The sequence below is a fragment of the Lampris incognitus genome, chromosome 2 (genome assembly GCF_029633865.1).
Source record: "Lampris incognitus isolate fLamInc1 chromosome 2, fLamInc1.hap2, whole genome shotgun sequence".
Taxonomy (NCBI): Eukaryota; Metazoa; Chordata; class Actinopteri; order Lampriformes; family Lampridae; genus Lampris; species Lampris incognitus.
The window spans coordinates 100,428,970-100,447,554 of record NC_079212.1 but is presented as its reverse complement, the minus strand read 5'-3'; the positions used below and the strand labels follow the sequence as shown (position 1 = coordinate 100,447,554).

The 18,585-nt window shown below is 43.9% G+C and overlaps 1 protein-coding gene across 1 annotated transcript in view; it reads left to right on the top strand.

The window, feature by feature from the left end:
* Positions 1–2,723: 2,723 nt before the first annotated feature.
* LOC130106696 (sodium- and chloride-dependent taurine transporter-like) overlaps positions 2,724–18,585 on the top strand; it is a 59,241-nt gene continuing 43,379 nt past the window's right edge. The window contains exon 1 of the mRNA XM_056272909.1: positions 2,724–2,926. The gene's annotated coding sequence lies outside the window, so the exon portion shown is untranslated. The remainder of the gene's footprint in view (positions 2,927–18,585) is intronic.

The window sequence follows — 18,585 nt, the reverse complement described above, 5'->3', positions numbered from 1 at the left end:
CCCCCATCTGCCAGTGGATTAAAAATTTCCTGACAGAAAGGAGGCAGCTGGTGAGGCTGGGGAAAATCACATCCAGCACCCGGACAATCATCACTGGCACCCCCCAGGGATGTGTGCTCTCCCCTCTACTCTTCTCCATCTACACAAATGACTGCACCTTAGGTGACCCATCTCCTGAACTTTGCGGAGGACAAAACCATCATTGGCCTTATCCGGGATGGTGACGAGTCTGCATATAGATGGGAGGTTGATCAGCTGGGCCTTTGGTGCAGCCATAACAACCTGAAACTGAACATGCTCAAAACAGTGGAGATGACAGCGGGCCTCAGGAGGAGTGCCCCAGCACTGCCTCCCCTCACCATACTCGACAGCATGGTGTCTACAGTGAAAACCTACAGATTTGTGGGTTCCACAATCTCCCATGACCTAAGGTGGGCATCCAACATAGACAATCATCAAAAAGGCTCAGCAGAGGATGTACTTTCTCCGCCAGCTCAAGAAGTTCAACCTGCCTCAGGAACTGCTGATTCAGTTCTGTAATTGCAAACATTCCCAAATCCTCTGTGAATAGTACACACGGCCGTTGAAACTCTAGTTAATGGTCACACCCATATTTGCACATGAAACTGATCATTGGTTTTGGCCGTTATGCAACTGTATTGTTTATAAGGGTCTGGTTGTCTGGGTAGCATAGCAGTCTATTCCGTTGCCTACCTACACGGAGATTGCTGGTTTGAATCCCTGTGTTACCTACAGACACAATTGCATCCCTACAGACACAACTGGCCGTGTCTGTGGGTGGGAGGCCGGATGTGGGTATGTGTTCTGGTCACTGCGCTAGTGCCTCTGGTCAGTCAGGGTGCCTATTCGGGGGGGGGGGGGCTGGGGGGAATAGCATGAGCCTCCCACTTGCTATGTCCCCCTGGCAAAAATCCTCACTGTCAAGTGAAAAGAAGCGGCGGGCAACTCCACATGTATCACAGGAGGCACGTGGTAGTCTGTGGCCCTCCCCGGCTCGGCAGAGGGGGTTGGGCAGTGACCAGGATAGCTCGGAAGAGTGGGGTAATTGGCCAGATACAATTGGGGAGAAACGGGGGGAAAAATCCCCCTCCTCCAAAAAAAGGGAGGGGAAACCTGCAGTCAGTTTAGACCGAAGAGTTCACATAGATGAGTGATTAAACGTTTCAGTCAATAAACATGTTCAGATAAACTGATTCAGCTTTCTTTGATTTTCTTACCTAGATTATTGAGCATGCATAAAGACAGATTCAGTTCTACACTGCAATAATCCAGTGTGTCCTCTGCACATCCATCACTGTCTGGTTTGAATTGGCTACCAAACAGGACAGGGACAGACTACAACAGACAGTCTGCAGACCAAATCATTGGTGCCAACCTGCCCTCTATTCAGGACTTATACATTTGCAGAGTCAGGAAACGGGCAGGCAATATCACTGCAGACCCGTCACACCCTGGTCACAACCTGTTCCAACTCCTCCCCTCTCTACCCCAAAACAATCAGATATAACAACACTTTCTTTCCACGGGCTGTCATTCAAATTAATGCTTAACACTGTCAAATAAACCAAGCATTGTGTATCTACTGTACTGTACTGTACGTTGTACGTATACTGGTACGCTCTGTCATGTACATCTACCTCAGGCATGTATGTAAGTAGCCTGCTAACATTTATTTCAGTATCTCTGATGTATTCTCTGTACCATTGCACTTTATCACCTCTTATTTCGCCCGTATATAGTCAATCCTTGAGTATATATCTGAAGATTGTTGTGTTGTAGTGTTTTTATTCTATGTCAAGTACACTGAGAGAGCCATGAAACTGGAGTCAAATTCCATGTAGTAAAAACCTAAATGGCCAATAAACATGATTCTGATTCTGATAAAGTTACTTTAAAGTCGGACCAAAAGCAATTGTCAGATTTAACTTCTCATGTCTAGAAACCCTGAACATGGTATGATAAAAACATTCAGCAACATTCTTTTTTTTATTATTTGTGAAAGACTAATAGTGTGTTTTTTGAACCTTTATCCATTTTGTTCTCAGTTGTCTCGAGAACTGTGCAGGAGTGATCTAGCCTCACTCATTTTCACGAGCTGACCAGAGTGGCAAGCACAGGCAAGGACTGTCAATGAAGGTGGACGGCGTTTCCTGTTTTCATGATTTGATCCGATAGGCTTTATGAGTGTGTCTGATGACACCATGAGTATCAGTAAAAAAAAAGATCAGCTGAGAGATTGCTGTAGAAGGTGGAGCTTTTTTTCCCCAATAGAGACAAATGGAAAAAAACTGAATTCTAGCTTTCGTGTTTTTTTTTCGGTATAAAAATGCAAGATACAAGACAACTACAGTAACAAGTGATGTTTGAACATAGTTGGGTTTCAGTTTCGGGTCAGACTAAACGTTTGACATTGTGTTGAATTTTAATGTTGTAGGGTGCCACAGCGAGCGCAGTTCCTTTGGGGTTGAGGAGCAGAGATCAAAATGTGCTCTCGGCAGGCTGCGAAGCAGGAGCTTCACTCCCAACCTCACTGCACTCTTGTACATTCTTGGGCGTTGTGACCCCTGTCGAGTACGCGCACGATGAGAGTTTTTGGTGGCGCGCATCTGAGAGAGGCTGGCGAGATACGGGGGACCTGCCGCTTTAAGAAAAACGGCTCTCCTGTTGCACAGGGAGGCAGGCCGGTGATTTTCCACTCGTGCTGATTTCTCTGGTCCCCCATTTTAAGAGACAAAGGTCAGAAAGAAAGGCTTATAAATAAGAATTTCAGACGTGTCCGCCCTTAGTCGCTCTCACGGACGCGAGAACACGGACAAGGAACAAGGAAAAAACAAAAAACAAACAAGGGACAGCCACGCGCTAAAAAGGACATAAAAGGAAAAATATAGCAGCAATCATCAAGCAGGTAACTGAAAAGACATCCTCATTTTATTTTATTTTTTACACCTACGCAGAGCCAGAATTAAAGGATTTTAGGTTGTTCTTGGTGCACTTTGTAAAATTTCCTTGCAAAATTGTACCTTTTCACGTGAGATCTGACACGCTCGAGCACTGTTGCTATGTCAGTAAGGCTCCGAATCTGCCTGTCAGGATGAAACAAGCGTTTCCAGGTATAATAGGACAATTATCTGGTTTTATGATTATTGTTTTTTTTTTATATTTCCTTTATTTGTTGTGGAAAACGGAGTTGTCTTGGGGAGATGCTATGGGAGCAGCCTAAAAGACATTACAGCCTTTTATACTACATGGGCTGTAAAACGTTGAGATACAACGTTTTGCGGTCTTTTATTTGAAAGCGCCCTTTGACGCGTTTGGGACGTTCTCCCGAATTTCTCGTGTGTTAGCCGCCTACAGAGTAGCGCACTTCCTTATGGCCATTTCTCGTTTAATTCAATCTTCCGAGATGCGAAGCGTCAAGTGTTTTAGATGATCCAGTCCCGTGTTTAGTCCCCGCCAAGAGGCACGTTTTATAATCTTATCGCGGATGATTTAGTGTGTTCATGTGTTTTGCCAGGTTTTTTGGGGGTTTTTTTTGTTTTTTTTTGCTCGGCAGTAAAACTGAACTGACTATATGGGGAAGTGAAGCGCGCTAGCTGATGAAGTCGAGGATGCTCGCTGGGCGCACGTTGCACACCGCGCGGTGTTTCCTACCACCAATCCCATCCGTTAACACCCCCCCCCCGCTCTCTCTCTCTCTCTCTCTCTCTCTCTCTCTCTCTCTCTCTCTCTCTCTCTCTCTCTCTCTCTCTCTCTCTCTCTTTCTGTACGTGTACGTTGGATATATTCCAACGTTTACGTTTTCACATATACGCTGTGGGATGCATGTGGTCTTGGCTTTGGTTTAGACGGGGTGTTTCGGACTGAAGACGATGTTAGCACACTATATCGCCTGTGAATCGATCTCCTCTCAGTAGTTTGATTGCACAACATCTCATATCCTCCTTCATTGTTCCGCGCTGCAGAGTCGCTGTCTCCGAAACACGGATGTTGCTCAGCGCGGTTTGTGGACCGGTGCGAGTGGTTTGTGGCAGTAGACATTTTTTTTTTTTGCCTATGCAATGTCTGTTAGATCGGCGGTTTTGGTCTTTGTGTACTAGACAGTGTCGCCTTGACTCGCCCAGTCGTGTGTCTGAAGCGCCAGCCGCGAGGCACCGAGATGAATAATGCAGACTGGAGTGGGGTATGCATGCGTGTGTGAATAGGGACACGGAGCCCGTCTCGTCCAGTTAAAGAGCGGAGGGATTAAACCCGGTGACACGGCATTATCTGTTCCCGTCGGTGTCTCTGTCTCTTCTCCGACAACAATGGTCGCCGTTTAGACTTCACAACACTTTTTGTTTTTTTTCAGTCGCCGTGTTATTCTGGTCGATTTGGCTGCACCGTCCCATTTAATTGTGTCACCGAGATAGACGTCGCAACGCGTTCAGTGTTTAAAGCCGTCTAAATGGCTTTGTGAGCCAAGTTAATCCTGTGAGTTGTCCCTGTTTAGACAGTTAGTAACCGGTTGTGCCTTTAAAACCGCATCGGAGATGGTGAATGTCGGCCAGAGATAGGATTGGGGTGCGATGCCGGGGTTGGGAACGACATAATGTACCGTAGACTCGACATAAGACTGGGTCTGCACGTTTACGACGCAAAACCGGACGCGATTCGGCTCTAGGCGCGCGAGGCTGCCTCGTCTCGGTCTGATCCTGGTGTCACTTCTCTTCGGAGACGCATGAAAGTCAATCTCATCAGGCTGCTGCACCCCGGCACGGAGCCCCGTCCACACACGCCCATGTGCACAACCGTGTTTGCATCCTCACATACGTACTATAGATTGTGCAATGCATTTACACCAGCAAAAAGTGTTTTCCTACATACTGGCATGTCATTGCCATGGCCAAATTACAAAGGAAACGGAAACAAGTCAACATACTTTGGGCCCCGGCGTGGAGTTGAATGCCGCCGGGGCCTCAAACCCAACATGTCTGCCAATTTTGGGCCCATTTAAAAAAAAATGTGAGTGTAGTCTGAGTTTTATAGTTAGCTGTTCATGAAAAAGGGAGTGACTTTAGGCTTTGTTCAGACTGTCTGCCTGAATAATGGTTTTGTTCTTGTTTTTTTTTTGTCGCTTATCTTATTTGGATCTTCTGTAGTTTGAATGGCAAGAAAAATGCATGGCATCTGTGTTTTCCAAATCAGATTTAAACCACATTCATATGTCAAACCACATTCAGCATGCAACAACACCGTACATACCATCCTCCTCCTGATGTTTCATGAACCGCATGGGTTTTGCACCTTTGCCAAGGTAGAAAACACAAAAAAAGTGAAAGTACACACCATCTCCATATTGATAGCTTGTTGGACCCCGAATTGTGCCACTAGTCATTATACGCATGCCTGCATCATTGCTATATCAACCAACGTAGACATGCTAGCACAAAAACACAGCTGCCTGAAAGCACAAAGCCAAGCCATGATCCCATATGGATAACAGTGCAGACAGTCAGTCTTTAAGAGGGGATTTGCAAAACAAAGCGCCAGTTTCTCCACATATCAGTGGGTGTACTATGGAAATGTCAACTCTTCAGAGCATACTGCATTTTTAATTGTAATATCTATTGAGATTTGGTTACTATCTAATTAGCCACACTCACATTCATTAATCACAGCCAGACATTGTTGAACTGACTTGAAAATGGTTCTGGCATATATTAACATTTCTTTTTAAAATCCACAGTTAAAATGTATAAAATTTTGCATTTGTAGGTAGAATTTAATGTTTTTGTGGGCATGCCCAGTGAGAACTCTTCCCATCTTTTTCAAATTATTATGGTTTTCTCACATTAATGGTCAATGAGTTTTGGCCAATTCTATGTTCTGACATGTTTCATTAAAAGGCCGTTGGTTGATAATAGCCAAACCATTTGGCCAATCTGGTTCCAGATGGTCCACACCAAGTTCAGGTTCAAGTTCAACTTTATTGTCATGTGTATTAGAATACAATGAGATTCTTGCGCTCTGGCTGTCTCTGCCTTAACACAAGGGACAAAAGGACAAAGGACACCCCCCCCTTAAAAAAACAGACTATGTACACAATGAAAGTCATACATTATATACACAATATACAGTACATGATAACGCAACAATGTAAGGTGCATATGGGTGCTTCAGCTGTTCAGCAACCTGACTGCCTGTGGAAAGAAACTGTTACTGAGACGGCTGGTGTGTGAGTCGATGCTCCACTAACACTTTTTAGATGGAAGAAGCGAGAACAGAACATGAGCGGGGTGGCTGGTGTCCTTAATGATGTTTTGGGCTTCCCTTTTGCAGCGAGTGGTGTAAATATTATGAAGTTGTGGTAGTGCCATGTCAATGATTTTTCCTACCGTTTTTACAGTTTTGTGTGGTTTGAAGGAATAACCAAGGAGGAGGAGTGAAAAAAGTGTGAAAGTGATTGTATTGATTGGATGTGCATGTTCCTAAGAAATTTCTCCCTATGACAAATGGCTCAAAGTTAGAGGCCAAAACATAACATTACTTGTTATAGCGGCACCATGTGGCTAATCAACATACTTTTTGTTGCCTTAGTAAAGGGTGAGACTGAAACCCTCTGTAAGAGTTTGATTTGGTTGCTGCAGCTCTTCTGGTCAGTGAAACTCGGATACATACAGGCTAAAACAGAGGCAGAATCCCAACAGCTTTAAGGGGGTTTCAGCATCCGCAGTGCTTGAATCCCTCATAAAGCAACATACCTTAACACAGCATGAAAACCCTGGGCACTTTTGTTATGTCTTCTGTTCTACGTCGTATCTGTGTGTATATAGTATGTCTGCTTCTATGTCCCCACTGCTGTGCTGATTAGGTATTGATTTCATGCCACAAGATACCCCCCGCTCAACCAGTCAGCACTGGCAAGACATGTGGCCCTGCAGACACACTAAGTGGACGGTGGGGATTTTGGAGGCGTGCAAACGTCTGCATCTCTGCAAGCCCTTGTGAGCCACTGTTACCCCAAAACCCCTTTCTGCACTGCTTTGCTGTGCCGAGGCTGATGCATGTCCCGATCTTGACTAAGCAGGCAGAGACGTTTAGCTCCTGTCTGTGTCCTTTTGCAGGTGGCAGAGTTTTGTTAGTGTTCTGCTACCTGCTCACTGTAGGTCTATCAGATTTATCACATGTGTGTGTGTGTGTGTGTGTGTGTGTGTGTGATGGCATTTTGGGCTGACATTGGTTTTCATCACGTTGTGTTGTTGGAAACAAAAGAAAGGATTCTTCAAGCACACAACACACTGTATGATATTCAAAAAAAGAGGAGGGGGGAGAAAGACAGGAGCAAAAGACATAAGGTCTGAAATGAGAGAGCAGTAGGACAGGGTTATAGGAAGTGAGAAAGGAAAATAAAAGACAGTGGAAGAGATTAGAAGAGGAAATGGGATGGACAGTGGAGTTGAGGAGAGAAGGGACAGAGAGAGGTGTGAGACGGTAAAGAGGGAAGGACACAGGCTCCTTTTATCATTCGCAAGTCTTTTGGTTTTGCCCATTTAGACTCCACCCACCACTGGATGTGAGAGAGAGAGCGAGCGAGAGAGAGAGAGAGGCAGAGAGAGAGAGGCGGGAGGGGGGACATATGGGAGAAATAGGAGTTAATCAACCAAAGAAAAGAGAAGGCGTAGAGACACTATTCTGCCCTGTATGTACACGTATAAGTGGGTTGTATATTTGTGGGCGTGTGTGTGTGTGTGTGCATGTGTGTGTGTGCGTGCGTGTTGTAGAGCCATTCCATTCCAAATCTTCATCTCGTAAATCTATCAGCAGTTGAAAATGTCATCAAAAATGGAGTTGAGTTTCCCGCACAGCAGCACTCACACACACACACACACACACACACACACACACACACACACACACACACACACACACACACACACACCAGTTATACGTAAGGCTACACTGGCTATAGGCTGCAGTTTATTTGCCTGTGTGTGAAAGAGTTTAAACATGTTTTTCCAACTTCATTTTATAATGAAAATTACCTTTGATTACCTTTAATGTTTTTTAATTTGCATTTCATGAAAAGGTTATTTGATAAATCCTTCATAAAAGGTAAAACCTCACTAAGATTAATATTTTTCCTGCAAGGGTTTGGTTTGGTAAATTGGTAGATTTACTTTCTGCCTCTCAAGTAAATGAAAGGGCTGTTCAAATCCTGTTAAAGTTGAATCAATTATCAAGTCCGACTTGAGGCCTGTTTACGAGAAAGTGAGTTGTTGTTAACAGACTTTCCAGAGTCTGGAACGTCATTAGAAATTTATGTGTGAATATGAAGGGGGGGATTAGAATGAGAGCCAGAGAAGAGAACTATATATAGAGAGATAGAGAGATCTTTCTCTCTATCAAAGACAGAGGTAAGGGCAGAGAATGGTAGTGGGCTAAATGATGCAGAAGCGAGACCAGAGAAATCAAGAAAGAGATGAAGAAAGAGGATAAAAGACAGAGATGAAGGGTAAGAAGAAAAATAGACAGATATATATGTATAGAGAGGGGGAGGTGAAGGACAGAGATTGAGAGAGAAAGACAGAGACATGGATAGATGGTGAGATACAGTACAGTGACACGGAGAATAAAAACACAACACACAGTGAAGGAGCGCCAATCAAAGCTTTGTTAGCTGTGTGTCCTTGACTTTAGCTCTGTAAAGAGACCAGTCATTGCCACACTATTTACTTGCCTGAACTACTGACCCACTTAAGAGATACACACAATCCACACTCGAACCAATACAACACACATACTGACCATGGCCTCACCATTATTTTCACTAAAGTGTTAAAAGAGTGGCATAGCAGTGGTATTGCAACTTTTCCTTTTGTTTGAAATACCTGTTGTAGTCGAAAACATTCAAGATGTGCAGTGGATTTTTTTGCTCTTCAGATCATCAAAACTAATTAGCATGATTAGTAAACATGTTCACAATTTCTCGCTATTACCGTTGAGATTATTATTGTGTTAGCCATATTTATGAAGGGCTTGCACCAACAGAACACAAACCAACACAATATGCACTCATACGGACAAATTACAAGCATGCACTCTTAATGAGCTAAAGTTCAGACAGGGACAAAGTGCTTTAGGTGGTGAGAGATGAATTCTACCACATATGCAACAAAGTGCATTTCATCCACCAAATCATGTACAAAAACTTTGTTGTATGCGATTGTAATAATGGGGATACAAATTCACACACTGACCAAGCCTGGAGGCAAATGTCAACATGCAGATGTGGCGTTTGATGATAATTTATATCTAGAATGGAAAATTAAAAGATGAACTTATCCAGAAACTTATTTTGCAAATATAACAGATGCTAATTCTGGTCCTGACTATAAAGAGACCCTCCAGCCGGCGTCCGGGTAGCGTAGCGGTCTGTTCCATTGCCTACCAACACGGGGATCGCCGTTTCGAATCCCTGTGTTACCTCCGGCTTGGTTGGGCGCCCTACAGACACAATTGGCCGTGTCTGTGGGTGGGAAGCCAGATGGATTTGGGTGTGTGTCCTGGTCGCTGCACTAGTGCCTCCTCTGGTCAGCCAAGGCACCTGTTTGGGGGGAGGGGGAACTGGGGGGAATAGCGGGAGCCTTTCATGCGCTACGTCCCCCTGGCGAAACTCCTCACTGTCTGGTGAAAAGAAGCGGCTGGCGACTCCACATGTATCGGAGGATGCATGTGGTAGTCTGCAGCCCTCCCTGGATTGACAGAGGGGGTGACGCAGCGACCAGGATGGCTTGGAAGAGTGGGATAATTGGCCGGATACAATTGGGGGTAAAAAAAAAAAGAGGGGGGGAGCCCCTCCAGCCTGAGCGCCTGGATTCAAGACCCCATGTCCGCAAAGCATCCATCTTACTTAAGTGTCCATAAATAAGACAGCTGATCCCCATCAGTTCTAGGGGTGCTATGCTGTAGTTGACCCCGGGTAGTTGGGTACATACATGGCCTGGTAAAACATGAAGTCACTGTAAAACCACCCTGTATGATTTAGCGTTATCGTTGTGTATGCATGAAGCAATGGTGGCAGCTTGAACTTGAATATGGATTGTTTCAGTCATGAGATGTATAAAGTTAATTTCAACTTCAAAATAAAACGTCTGCGCCATTTTTAAATGTGTCAAATTTATACTACTTCACCGACAAATGTGTTTGTGTGTGGTATGTAGTAAGAATTTTTGGTTACACTTTATTTTAGGGGGTTGGAAATTACCTGGTAATTTCCTAGTAATAAGGTGGTAATTATCACGTAATTTCTTAGAAATAATCTTGAAGTTACCTTGTAATTTGGGTTAGGGTTAGCTGTAGAATTGCCTGTAAAAACTACCACATTACTAGGAAATTACAAGGTAATTTCAACCTTATTTCTAAGAAATTACGTGATAATTACCACCTTATTACTAGGAAATTAACTAGGTAATTTTCTGACCCCCTAAAATAAAGTGTTACCAAATTTTTTCATAAGTCTTGTATTGAGAATGTTTGGATGCAAGTAAAGGTAAAAACATCTTCTTGGGCTATTTGAGCGATTGAGGCTTTATAAAGCACACATGATCCAGATACAAGACTCAAACCAATGTCTGTTGTCAAAGGTGGCTAAAGACCACTGACCGACAGTAACATGCCTGCTGGAAATGGACATGTTTGGAATGCAAATACAAGAGGGAGCTCTCTAAAAATCAATAGTGACTGATAAGGCTGAATAGAATTCAACTCTCTTTCAGTGTTTATGTCATTTTCTTGAACTTTCTTTATCATCCACTCTGTCAGAGACTTTCACTCTCACACATTCGCTCACACAAACATGTTTGGATTCACAGCATTATAAGATGGTGATTTCAGGGATGGTCATTCTGTCGCCATCTTACAATGCAGTGACTGCAAACATTCCCAAATCCGCTGTGAATCATACACATGACCATTGAAACTCTAGTTAATGGTCATGCCCATATTTGTATATGAAACTGACCGTTAGTTTCGGTCATTATGTAACTATTGTTTATAAGGGTGGGGATACCTGAAGTCAGTTTAGACTGAAGAAGTCACTAAGGGTCCAGACACACCAAACCGACTAGCAGTGATGAATGCTGACTGTTGCGTTGCCTCACCGTCGCCTGCCGTCTGGGCCAAAAAGTAGCACTTGAACAAACTGCAAAGACTACAGCCAACAGCCAACTAGCATGTACGGTCTGCACTGATTTGCTAAACTGAGCAGCAGTCAGAGGGATCTCTCTCACCGACAGGCTCCTCCGATTCAACATGCTGAATTGGCCGAAAAGCTGCCGACAGGGGTCCAACTAGTGCCGACGGTGTGGGACACACCGCAAAAACTAGGGTCACAGACACTTACTGATGGCCCGACACTGGCCGACGGCTGACCATTAGCCTGGTGTGTCAAGGCCCTTAGATGAGTGATGAAATGTTTCTGTCAATAAATGTTGTGTCCTGATGCCCAGATTCAACTTTCTTCGATTTTCTTACCTGGATTATAGAGCATGCATAAAGACACTTCTTTTCACAGAGTTTTGTGTTGGTACTGATTGATTATTCCTAACCCCTGATCTACATTGGGGACAAGAGTGGAATGAAAAGAACCGGTCATATGGACTCAATAGTTTAATGAAATAGAGTACAGTCATGAGATCTTCAGTCATTTATGTGATCCAGTGGGAGAGCTCCTAAGATTTAAAAGCCCAGTTTGTACCTTTTGAGGGTATAAAAGATGAGGCACTACAGTCAATAAAAGCAAAAGCATGTAGTACGGAGCAAGAATATGGACAAAATCAAGGTCAGTGCAGTGATCCAAGTTTTTTGTCCTCCTGAGCCAAATGATGACGTGTGACATCCACGTTAACAAGAAATCGAGCTCGGTGAAACAATGCTGTAGATAAAAGAATTAAATCGAGAAGGAAATGGCGTCGGAGTCAGAGAGAAAAATTGGAAATGAAAATGAGGACATGAGAGGGTTTGAAAATAAGAAAAGAAAGAAGAATGCATTAAAGTGCTCAAGCTATTCTAGCCAGTCATTGAGAACAGAGGCGAAGTATCTCGTTGGGATGAAAGCCGTGACAAGAGAAGACAGGATTTTCAAGGATCCACATGATGTTGGAAAGTTTTAGGGGGAAAACCTGGGAGATGTATGATCAAGCAGGATAACCAGAAGTGGGTTGGTTATCATTGATTGTATCTCAGCATCAGAGGGATATAGCCCTTAAGCTCAAGGTATTTAGAAGGTATCTCTGTGTGACTTGCTTCTCACTCGGACTAAAAGCAAAGAAGGGAGTGATAAGTGGCGTGCTACTGTCAGTAAAGGCTGAGTCATTTCAGGATTTTGCAGGTGTGTGAGGCAAGAGGAATGACTATATTCTGTGACAGGGAGAAGGGGGACAGCAATTCTGTGTTTGACATTTGAAGGAGAATTGCTGGAAAGAGTGTACTTTGATTATGTGAGTTACAGGGTGAGGCCATATGAGAGAGCTCCTCTCAGATGTTTTTGTTAAGAATATGGACATGCAGCAGTATGTAGTGGAGTCAGAAGATGTGGGAGATGTGGGGAGGACAACTGCAATGTTGAAGATTGCAAAGTTGAGAAAGCACAAGCAAAGTGTCAGCACTGCAAGAGAACTCATGATACTGGCCAAGCACAGTGGTCAAAAATAATTAAGGAAAACAAAGTGAATAAGATGAGAGCAGAAATGGGATTGCTGTATGCTGAAGATGCTAAGAGAATGGAGAATGGAGAGAAATGAAGAAATGGTGGAAGTGCAAAAAGAACTGGAGCAGAAAAGGAATGGAGCTGACCAGAATGTCTGCATGGACAAGAAAAAATTTTTTGCATTCAATGCCATGGTCATAAATAGTGCTGCTGAAATAAAAGGGAAGTTGGAAGAATCAAAATGGTGCTGGACGCTGCCAGGAGATATTTGAATGTTTTTGACATATCTGGAGAAGATCAAGATGTTACACTGTGGGAAGGATTTGTATCAACTCAGACTGGCTCTGGGTTAAAGAATGGACAATGTTGTGAATGGGATCACTTTGGGTATACAATTAGTACTATGAAGTTCTTATATTTCAGTAGGTCGTGGTAATGCAACATTTTGGATGCCAAGTGCCAATTAAAGAAGAAGAAGAAGAACAACAACAACAACAACAACGTTACAGTATTACAATTTCATTTAGCAGGTGCTTTTATCCAAAGGACATACATCTGAGAGTTAATACAACACAAGCAAGGATCTAGTCAGGAGGCAACAATACAAGTAAGTGCCAAAAAACTAGGTTCAAGTCTGAGTTTTTTGGCAATTAGAAGAAGAACTAAAATCAGGACCAGCCAGGGTCTAAAACAATAGGGATACAATTTCAAAAACCAGTATCGGAGCCATGAAAGAAGCACTTTCCTTTATCATGAAAAATTTGGGCCCATCAAAATTAAGTGGTATGTTGGTATTCCAGTGCTGAGATGTGAACAGGCTCTATGGTCCAAACGATCCTCCTGAATTAGTGAGAATGTAAGCCACACTTCACATATGATCCAAGTACACAGTGTGATGGACAGGTTCCTTTAATTAAACCGAGACTGTATAACAAAGGGTGATTTTGGGAGACACAACTAGGCCCAGCAAGTTTCTTGCATACAGAACTAGCAAGACCCGGCCTGTACCAGACTGACTACCATCGGATTTACATATTAACACAGTAGTTTAAACCAAAACAGACGTAAAGTGGTGGTATTCTTCAAACAACTTGAAAAATTGACCAGTACTTTTTTTTAGAAACAACGGATATCACTCAGTCAACACTAGAATAGTCCTATAGACATACGAACAGGTAGAGATGTGCTGCCATCTTGGAATTTGACAACCTGCAAGAGATACCCTACATACCTAGGGCCAGCTCATTCATAAATTTGTCATTCATAAATAAATGGCAGATAAACTGTATTCAACAATTATCAACAATTTAGTGCATAATAATACAGCAAAAGTTCACTTAGTATTATTTTAATGCAGTAATTTGATTCAGTTCATGACTTCATTTCAGAACACAATAATGTCTATATTACCAGTAAATGTGAAAGTGTCCATCTTCACACATGCAAGGCTTGGATGAAGCCTTCTCTATGTCTCTCCATCCTTCCACATCATAACAGAGACAGCTATTCAAATGCTACTATGACTCAGTACTGTAAGCTAAGGCCAACCAAGTCATGTGCCGTCCAGTCCACTCTGAAGGGCAAGAATGGGTTGTGATAGAGGTAAGGTCCAGAGAGGGACAAGAGAAAGGAGATTAGATGGACAGATAGATAGATTGATAGGCTGATAGACTGATTGATAGATAGAAGGAGCGAAAGAGAGAGACCGCGTTGAATTTTAAAAAGCCTTCACTATACCACTTCGGGCAACACAAAAAAACTATTAATACTGCAAACGGAACTCAAAGGTCAAAAGTAACAATGCATACTGCTATAAACCTACTAAAAGAAAAAACAGTAAATGCATAAGAACAAACAAACACAACAGCCATTACCATCAGAAAGAAAGAGAGTCAACAACTTGTCATGCGATACAACACAGTACACCCCCAACAGCCCACATACGAGGCTAAAAAACTTCCAGTCACCCAACCATTTTGTAATAGGTATGTTCAACCCAGAGGTGAGCACTCACTTGTCTGCACAGTGACCATGCACCCCACCCCCTGGATCTGTGTTTTTTTTCTTTCTTTTTTTATGTCTAAAGGTCATCTAAGTGTGGGCAGTTTCCTCATTGCTATGTATCTGGGGACAAACACAAATATTCAAAAGAAAAAACATTCACCCAGACCCAGAAACCACTGCCATTAAACAATGAATAAACAGATGAGCCACTCAAAAGCAGTCTCCTTTAGTTTTAAGCCTAGAACGAGAAACAACCAGCAAATCCTGATCAGAGGACCTTAGAGACTGCTGGTTACATAGGGCTGCAGTAGATCTCTAATGTAGGCAGGTGCCTGACCATCCAGAGATGTGTATGTGATCACAAGAACTTTGAATTGAATTCTGAATTTGCTCTTCACTGGCTCCCCATCAATCAGAATCAGTGTCACATAAGACCTTTTTGAGGACCTGGTCAAGAGTTTAGCAGCAGCATTTTAGACCACCTGTAAACAATCCAGGGACGTGTTGCTGAGGCAGGTGAAAAGGGAGTTACAGTAGTCAAGACAGGACAATATAAAAGCATGAATTAACATTTTCATCTCTGCTTGAGACACAATGGGCCTGAGCTTTTCAGTGTTTCTCAGCTGGAAAAAACAAGAGCAAATCATACACTTGACATGTTGGTCCAGAGTCAGAGCCTGATCCATTTAACTGACGAGGCAAGAGACCCAAGACCATCCCTTATCTTATGGACAAGACTGGGGGGGAATTTCTGTTTTGAGGTTACCATTACGGTAATGAATATGAGGCCTTGTCCTCCTTCCTCAATGAGCAAGTATACGCAAGCTGCCCTTATCAAGTGCTGTAGAGACCAAGGACATTTATATTGATCTCTCCACCTCTTCATTTAGGGCCCTGGATGGCACTGGTAAGATAAAAAGTCTGGCCCGTAGCATTGAGGCAGCCAAATTATTGGCAACCAGAACCCTCCCCTTAAACAGTATAGCAGCTATTTCCTTTTTAACAACTTGGCACACACCCGCTCTACTATACCCTCCAATTCTTTTTTTTTTTTTACAAAGTCTGCTGTACCGCAAATCAACTCCGAGGGTCTTTATTTTACTCCTAACCAACTGGAGACCTGTAGGTAAACTAGGAGTGGCCTCCTTCCACCACTGCCTCACCTGTAAGGCCTCACAGCTCCAAGCTAGCCTCTAAACCCTGTACATCCTGGTGACTTTTGATGTAGTTGCCCCTGAGCGCTAATGCCTCAGAGGCAAGTGCGAACTACACAATGGCATCAGCAAACAACAAACCGCGTACCCCGATGGATTTTTTATTATTGCTGAGGATTTCAATCATGCAAACCTAAAGACTATATTTCCTAAATTTTATCAACATGTAAAATTTGCCACCAGGGAAAACAACAAACTGGACCTCATTTACACTAATAAGAATGCATACAGAGCATGCCCCCGCCCCCACCTTGGAAACTCAGACCACATCTCTGTTATGCTAATTCCAGCATACAGGCCACTTATGAAACTTGCCAAACCGGTTCAGCGACAGACCAGGGTCTGACTAGATGGTCTATTTCAGCTCTTCAGGACTACTTTGAGAGCACCAACTGGGGCATTTTCAAAGCGGCAGCCTCCTCTTGTGAGCACATTGATCTGTAGGATACATAGTGACAGTGACAGCCTAAATTAATAAATGTATAGACAATGTCACAGTCACCAAAACCATCTCTCCGCTGCCTAACCAGAAGTCCTGGCTGACAGCAGAAGTCCGAGGACCCGGAATGCTGTATTCAGATCTGGTGATAAGGCAGCTCTCAAGACAGCGAGGGCCAACCTGTCGTGTGGCATCAGGGAGGCAAAAAAACAATATGCACAGAGAATCAACAGCCACTTCACTGATAGCAGAGATGCACGGCACTTGTGGAAGGGCAACCAGGCCCTCACTGGCTACAAGCCTCCTCCTCAGACCTGTGGCGGTGCCCCCACCCTCCCAGATGCACTGAATGACCTCTACACACGATATGAGAGACTGAACAACGTGCCGGTGGTCAAGACTACATCCTTGGTGGATGACCAGGTTCTTCAGGTGACCGCAGATGATGTAAGAAAGACGCTGTCCAGAGTCAACCCACACAAAGCTGCAGGTCTAGACAGAATCTCAGGCCGAGCCATCAGAGACTGTGCTGAGCAGCTGCCAGATGTCCTTGCTGACATCTTCAACATCTCGCTGTCCCAGGCAGTCATCCCCACATGTTTAAAGTCTACCACCATACCAGTGCCAAAGAAGTCCCCTGTGTTCTGCCACAATTACTACTGACTCCCATCATCATGAAGTGCTTTGAGAGGCTGGTCATGAAGCACATCAAGTCCAGCCTCCCCTCCACTCTGGACCCTCTCCAGTTTGCATACTGCGCTAACTGCTCCACAAAAGATGCCATAACCTCTGCTCTTCATCCAACCCTGTCCCCCCTGGAGAGAAAGAACAGCTATATGTGAGGATGTTGTTTATTGACTTCAGCTCAGCTTTTAACACAATCATACCACAACACCTGATTGAAAAGCTGAGCCAGCTGGGCCTTAACACCTCCCTCTGCAACTGGGTGCTAGACTTCTTCACGGGGAGGCCACAGTCAGTGCAAATTGGCAAGATCACCTCCAAGACCATCACACTGAGCACTGGCGCTCCACAGGGCTGTGTGCTCAGTCCGCTGTTGTTCACCCTGCTGACTCATGACTGCACAGCATCATCCACCTCCAACCTCATTATAAAGTTTGCTGATGATACCACAGTGGTAGGTCTCATCAGCAACAATAATGAATCATAATACAGAGTGGAGGTGGATCAACTGGCAGCGAGGTGCAAAAACAACCTCTCCCTAAATGTAGGAAAAACTAAGGAGGTCATTATTGACTTTAGAAAGACCAGCACCCATCATACTTGGCCATCAATAGTATGGACGTGGAGAGAGTCAGCAGTGTTAAGTTCCTGGGAGTTCACATCACAGAGGACCTCTCCTGGTCCTCACATGTCACTGCGCTCTCCAAGAAGGTCCAGCAGTGTGTTCACTTCCTGTGGCGTCTGAATAAGGCAAGTCTCCACCCACCCACCTCATCACATTCTGCAGAGGCACCATAGAGCATTCTGACCAGTTGTATCACTGTCTGGCATAGGAACTGCAAGGCCTCCAACTGCAAATCCCTTCAGCGGATAGTGAAAACAGCTGAAAAGATCATAGGAACGGCTCTTCCATCCATCCAGGCCATCGATTATGTACAGTGCACCCGGAAGGCTCTTAGCATCATGAAGGACCCCACCCACCCCTTCCCACATCCACTTCACCCTGCTACCCTCTGGCAGGAGGTACCAGAGCATCCGTGCTGCCTCCACTAGGCTATGCAACAGTTTCATTCCTCAGGCTGTGAGGTTCTTCAACAGCCTGAACACTTAGACCTTCCATAAAATGACTTTTTGACCTTCTTACTCACTGTCCATGTCAGGTGTGCTTGTGATGTTGAGGTCTGTGAATAATTTTTGTTTTTAATGCACTTTTCGTTTTTAATATTTATTGTGTGGTATTTGTTTTTATGTGGCACTGAGGTCCGTATGAGACATGCATATAAGGCAATGACAAATAAAAGCAGTCTAAGTCTAAGATGTTAATGTCATCAGCATATGCTGATAGTACCAATGGAAGGCTCTGGAAGTGAGAAACCAGAGGCTTGGCTTCTGAATCTGCATGGCAGAGGCCCCGAGACAACTGTGTTGAGATGGAGCACCCCTTCCTTAATGTCCCTTTTTATGAGTTTGGGCCTGCTCTTTATCTTCCCTTATTTATTACCCCGATAGTAGCCCCATTAGTGATACAGTATAGTAGC